Below are 6,785 nucleotides of genomic sequence, written 5' to 3'. Positions count from 1 at the left end.
TATGGCAAAAACAAGTTAATTCGCTTACAGGGACTAAACTTGACAAACTGCGAAAGTATGCCAATTTAAATTGTAACGAACATTCCGGAACATGTACATAAGTTAAACATACCATAAATATCCTTTACATAGCTTAGAAATAGGCTTTGAGGGGTTTGGTATGCTAAAACAAACTTTTGGATCATTCAGGGGTTAAAAGTGTCAAAAAGTGCACAAGTTTGCACTTTCGCGCATAACTTACGTTCTGAATACATCCGGACATCCAAAAATTTATGTAAGCATCCTAGTATTATGCCTTAGTGTTTGGCATGAGAAAAATCCATTCGTCGCGCAATTTGGATCGTCTTTCGCGCTTATGCGCATTCCGTCGTAATTAACCGAACATCGCGACCGTGCGGCCAAACGAACCAACATCCGAGATATTTTTGAGTACATTTTCAGTTCCCTATACTTTAACATCATTTTAGATCTTTGAAATGAGGTTAACGGGGCTTAAACGTGCCAAAAACGCATCAAATACCAAGTTTTGGTGCTGCAGGGACCAAAACTGCAATTCTGCCAAACTAGGGGTTTACGGACCGTAAGCCATAAGCCATACGGTCCGTAAGGAGTCCCCAGTACAGCAGAACCCACATTAAATGCTGATTGGCTCTTCAAGTTTCGAAAGACCAAATGGCCCTTACCTCTTCCAGCAAATGAGGGGCAACCTCTGACTTACCACAACATTGTGACAAGTGGACGGACAAGATCGTGGCACGAAATCCAAGAAACAATCCTAATGGTTCCACTTTTCCTATAAATACCCCCCCCATTTTGCTCAAAACCCACACAATCTGATCTTAAGGCTCTAAGTTGGAACCATTGTTTCATACCTGAGCCATTTTGGTCTAGATTAGCATTCGGGGACCCTCCGTAAGTATTCTTTCGTTCTTTTATTCGCTTTTCGAGTCCGAAAGTCGAACATTGTTTGACTTTCTGCATTGACCAGTTTATGGTCGATGCGAAGTTCATTAGAACTTCATAACGTGAGCGTGATCACGATGGTTATAGTCCGTAGTGACTATACCTACTGATCACCACGTTATCTAGGCTCAGTGACGAGTCGTAGTTTCAGCCAAAATGCGCATTCTTGCGTATTTTGTAACCAAACTACTCGTAAGCATCAAAGCCGTTTGTTTTGATGCCAAACCTGTTTTCTAAACTTAGTTAAGCATGTTCTAACTTGCTTAGCTCGTCACTTTTAGTATAGTGCGTATATAGGGTCGTAAGGTAAGCGATCTAAACCATCGCTTATACTTTCGAACCCGACCCATTTGGTCGATCAGTAGGATCCGACCAAACACATTAGGTGACCATAGCTATAACCTTCCGAGGTTATACCTTGCGGTCACGATGTTAGGCGTTCCAGACGCGTTCTACGCGAACGACGCGTAAGGTAGCATAAGCTACCTAAACGGGTCGTGATGGGTCGCAAGCACTTAGGTTAGGTTTCATTTTAGTATGTAGGCTTTGTTAAACCATGTTACACGAGTCTCTATACTCGTTTGGTTTACGAACCCGCATACTATCCGATCCTTCCGATTTGGTCCGGTATATTGACATAGCTACCTATTAGGTGCCGTTTGATATTCCGTGATCTTTAGCATTATCTGGTTATTATACAAGAACTCCAAAGCAATCTCAGGTGAGTACATAGAACCCCATCTTTTACTGTTTTTCCAAACTGTTTTGGGGTGAAACACATGTGCCTATCTGTTACTTTCATGCTTTCCATGTTTTCACATCATATGCCTGCTATGTTGTTAGTACATTATAGTACACGATTTCATTACATTTCATGCTATGTATGCCCATTGTGTGCGTACTTAGTACATTTGATTTACATTACATTTCTGTTGCATATGTTTACTCAGCATATGGACACATTGATTTACATGAACATTTCTGTTGCATATGTTTACTCAGCATATGGACACATTGATTTACATGAACATTTCTGTTGCATATGTTTACTCAGCATATAGACACATTGATTTACATGAACATTTCTGTTGCATATGTTTACTCAGCATATGGACACATTGATTTACATGAACATTTCTGCTTCGTATGTTTACTTAGCATACTTAGTACAATTGTTTACATCACATGCCTTCATTTTGTTATGACATTTGGTTTGTTTAACATGGGACAATACATTCATTAACATTAGCTACGCCGTTCGTTAGTAGGAAGTGGTACCATAGGAATTGACAACTCCCGTTTCTGAAATCCTGGGTTTGATAGGATTGGAAGGAATGACCGAATTCGATATACATAACTTAGATAAACCTTTAATTTGTTTGAAGGTTTATCGCCGCAGTCTCAAGGCTTAGATGTATGCATAGTTTACAATACCGCATAAATGTTAATATCAATAGAGCATGCACTTTTCCACAGAACATAACGTTGATTTAAACCACGTTTTACTTCAACGACTTGTTTTGTGCATTTTACATATGGTTTAAGTTGATACATTTCGCTTACCATACATGATACATTTTGGGATACACATTACATGATTTACATTGAACATAAACACGTTGACATTGACACTCACATTTGGTGGTCTACATTGCACATAAACATTTGACACGGTTTACACAATAACACTTGACATTTGGTTTATACATGAACAATTTACATGGTGGATTGGTTTGGGTAAATGGTTTGAGTAACGTGGAGTATGTAATATGATGCAAACATGGTGGATACGCCGCTGGTACTTCCTATATATAAATGTTTGTATAATATTACATATCTTAGCGTTATCTAAATCATTTCAGTTTAGACACATAACATTTTATACAAATTACATACTTTTCATAAAACATTGTCTTACAAAACAACTTATTATATTCAACTCATTTTACTTGGTTACTCGTTTAACCTTGCACTTATCTATACATATCATTTGATGTTATCGTTTTTCAAACGGTTTACAAAGCAAGACAAATTACAAGGTTCATGACTGACTGTTATTAAACATTCTTTAAAACTCAAGTCATGAATCCCACTTTCACAAAACCTATGTATCTCACAGGCATTTTTATGCTGACGTACCTACTTTCACATGTGTTTTCAGGAGCTGTTCCATAGGATGTTGATCACGATACTAGGGCGGACCTGTGCCTTAGAGACTAAAACTGAAGATAGACTTAGTTAACTATGTTATAAACTCTTTGTTTTCCTGTTTAAGACAATGTACTACCCTTGTTTAATAAATAAAATTTAACTTTAATTTCCATGGTTGTATAACAATTAATTCTGTCCACAACACTCCCCGGCGTTTCCGCCGCGGTTGCATGTTATACGCGGCCGGGGTGTGACAGTTAAAGTATGATTTAGATATGCCTTAGGACTCTCTTAGGACCAGGTTACATGATGGTATAACCCTCTGTGACCGGTTCGTTGTTTGTCCGAGTCTTTTACACCTTTCCGTTAAATGCTTAAAAGTCGACCGTAACGCCCTTTTTAATTTAAAACGAGAATTTCGGACATGTGAAAGGACCATAACCTTGGTTACTGATTTCTAAGCATGACCCTAGAATTTCACGTCAATCCGAGGTCCAGAATAGGAGTTATGCTAAATAGCGCAAATTACGGAAACTTTAGTAATTAAATAGCGCAATTAGCATAACGCCTATCTAAACCTAGATTTCGACACCAAACCTTTTACACACTGATGTAAAATAATATTTTGGGATTTTTAAAGATTTTTAATTATTTTTAACCTGCTCATAACCTGCGGTTATGGCAACGGTTCGGTAATTACCGAATATACCTTTTCGACCATAACTTGAGTTCTACAAGGTCTCTTGACCCGATTCCAGTTGCTACTGATTTTAAATAATAAATAAAGTATTTTAGACTTTATAAACTGTTCGGGAAACTCAGATTTCCTGTAGAACTCAGAAACCTCTTCTATAAATCTTTAAAATGACCGAAATACCCCTACGGGGCATAAAAAGGATTTAAACTCGTTACGGGCATTATGGAAGGTATCCTACTGATACCACAACCTCTTTAAAGCATATTGACTTAGGAAACCAGTGTAGGACTCTTACGGTTACCCGTTACGCCTTTTGCGCGCACGGTTCGGCTTATGTAACTAGTTTACATAAACTAGCCGAAACGGGTCAAACCATATTGTTTTGACCCCAAAATCCAGAGTGTGGTTATTATACCCATATAAAACAAGTCTTCAAACTTGTTGGGTCCAAATCACATTCCATTCACGGTTTTCGCCTTTCACGCGATTAAACCGTAACTATCCTTTGAAACTGACCGGTCTAAGCTACGGCTAAATTAAAGACCCGTTAGGATTCTAATAGGTTATTTTAAACCTTCGTTCCAGAATAGGAGACCAGTAAAAGCTATTTGCAATTTATTCGATTAAGGATTTATACTTGCAAAGGTAAATACTTTTAACTTATTTTCCGTTATACGGGCTTGGGTTACGGTATATAGCATACCGCTTGATCGGGCATCAAACTCTCCACCGTTGAGTGGGTAATTGAATAAATTTGATCGGCTCGTTTAAACAGTCTTGTTACTTAAAAGCCTTTGGGGGGTTAATGACCATGTCCCGGATATCCCTGGCAGCATTTTACGAAATGGCCACGACCTAAGCGCGGAGTGTAGGCGTACACTCGTCAGTGAATAAATAGTTGATGTGGTGTGTCTATTAATCTTTAACCCGGACAAGATCCGGGCTACTGAACGCATAAGGAACATGTAATCCGTTAACAAGATTATAAATTTAAATAATTCTCCCAAGTTATAAAAGAGTTTGTGCCTTGTGCATTCAAATCAATTTTAAATAAACATTTTACAAAAGTGTCAGTTGAATGTATTTACCAGTGTAAACTGACGTATTTTTCCCAAAAAGACTAAATGCAGGTACTAAGCGTAATTAGCTGGATATTTCTCCTTAGCATCATAAAGAGTCTCGCAAGCTTAAGATGCCTACGTCTGTTGAACAATACTTATATTTTATTTGATCCCCTGTGGATACTTTTCGACTATTCGTAATACATTTGATATTACAAACAATGGTTGAAATATAATTATCTTTATGCTTCCGCTGTGCATTCATATATTGTGTGGTTTGACTATATTGTTGCCAACTACGTCACGGTAATCCCCCACCGGGCCCACCGGTGAGACACGTGGAAATCGGGGTGTGACACTTGTCTATCTGTTTTTATTTTTATTTTATTTTTCAGCATTTAGTTAGTTTTTATTTTCTTAGTTAAAAAAAAATCTTTTCTAACATTTTGATTTGGTTAGACGTTGAGGATAAACCGGTACTAAAAGCTCTTGTGTCCTTGGACGACCTCGGTATCTTACCAACACTATACTACGTCCACGATGGGTGCACTTGCCCATATGTGTGTTTAGTGTTAGTGAATATCGTGTTTTATAAATTAAAAACTTGGCTAAAAGTGTAAAAAGGGCTGAAAATATATACCTAAAATATATTACACTAGACACGCATCACCGCCAAAGTTGAAGCCGTCATGAATTGGCAGGAGCCGAAGACACCTACGGAGATTCGCAGTTTCCTAGGTCCTAAGCAGCAAGAAGCTTTTGATATCCTCAAACAAAAGCTGAGCAATGCTCCAGTGTTGACATTGCCGGAAGGAATGGAAGAATTTGTCGTATATTGTGATGCATCGCACACCGGTATGGGTTGTGTGCTTATGCAGAGGGGCAAGGTGATTGCCTATGCGTCACGACAATTAAAAGTGCATGAAAAGAACTACACCACCCATGACTTGGAGTTGGGTGCCGTTGTATTTGCACTAAAGCTTTGGAGGCATTACTTGTATGGCATTAAATTTGTGATCTATTCTGATCACAAAAGCCTTCAGCACCTATTCAATCAGAAAGATTTGAATATGAGACAGCGACGTTGGATGGAAACTCTGAACGATTATGACTGTGAAATAAGATACCATCCAGGCAAGGCCAACGTAGTCGCAGATGCCTTGAGCAGAAAAGAAAGAGTGAAACCTAAGGATCAATGCCAAGAGCATAATCAAGAATAACCTGAATGGGAGATTGTTAGCTGCACAGAAAGAAGCTGTGTCAGAAGCTAACTATCCTAACGAAAAGCTAGGAGTAACTGAAGAGCAGTTATCCTATGGCAAAGACGGAATTTTGAGATTAAATGGGAGGATATGGGTTCCTGTTTATGGAGGTCTTCGAGACGTTGGATTTCATCACCAAGTTGCCAAAGACAAAGAAGGGAAACGATACAATATGGGTAATAGTTGATAGACTGACCAAGTCAGCACATTTCCTACCCATAAAGGAGACTCATAGCTCCGATATACTAGCCCAGTTGTTTGTAGATAAGATTGTAGCCCTTCACGGCGTGCCTGTGTCTATCATCTCTGATAGAGATACCAGATACACGTCACATTGTTGGAAAATTTTCCAACAATCTTTGGGCACACGTTTGAATTTCAGTACGGCTTACCACCCTCAGACGGATGGACAGAGTGAGCGTACAATCCAAACATTGGAAGACATGCTCTGTGCATGTGCGATCGACTTAGGTGGTAGTTGGGATAACCACCTACCGTTGGTCGAGTTCTCCTATAACAACAGCTACCATACGAGTATTAAGGCTGTACCTTTTGAAGCCCTATATGGTAGAAAGTGTAGAACGCCCGTTTGTTGGGCAGAAGTGGGAGATGTCCAGATGACAGGACCTGATATAATATTTGAAACAACGG

This window comes from Helianthus annuus, chromosome 7 (genome assembly GCF_002127325.2).
Source record: "Helianthus annuus cultivar XRQ/B chromosome 7, HanXRQr2.0-SUNRISE, whole genome shotgun sequence".
Lineage (NCBI taxonomy): Eukaryota > Viridiplantae > Streptophyta > Magnoliopsida > Asterales > Asteraceae > Helianthus > Helianthus annuus.
This window is presented reverse-complemented; position numbering follows the sequence as displayed.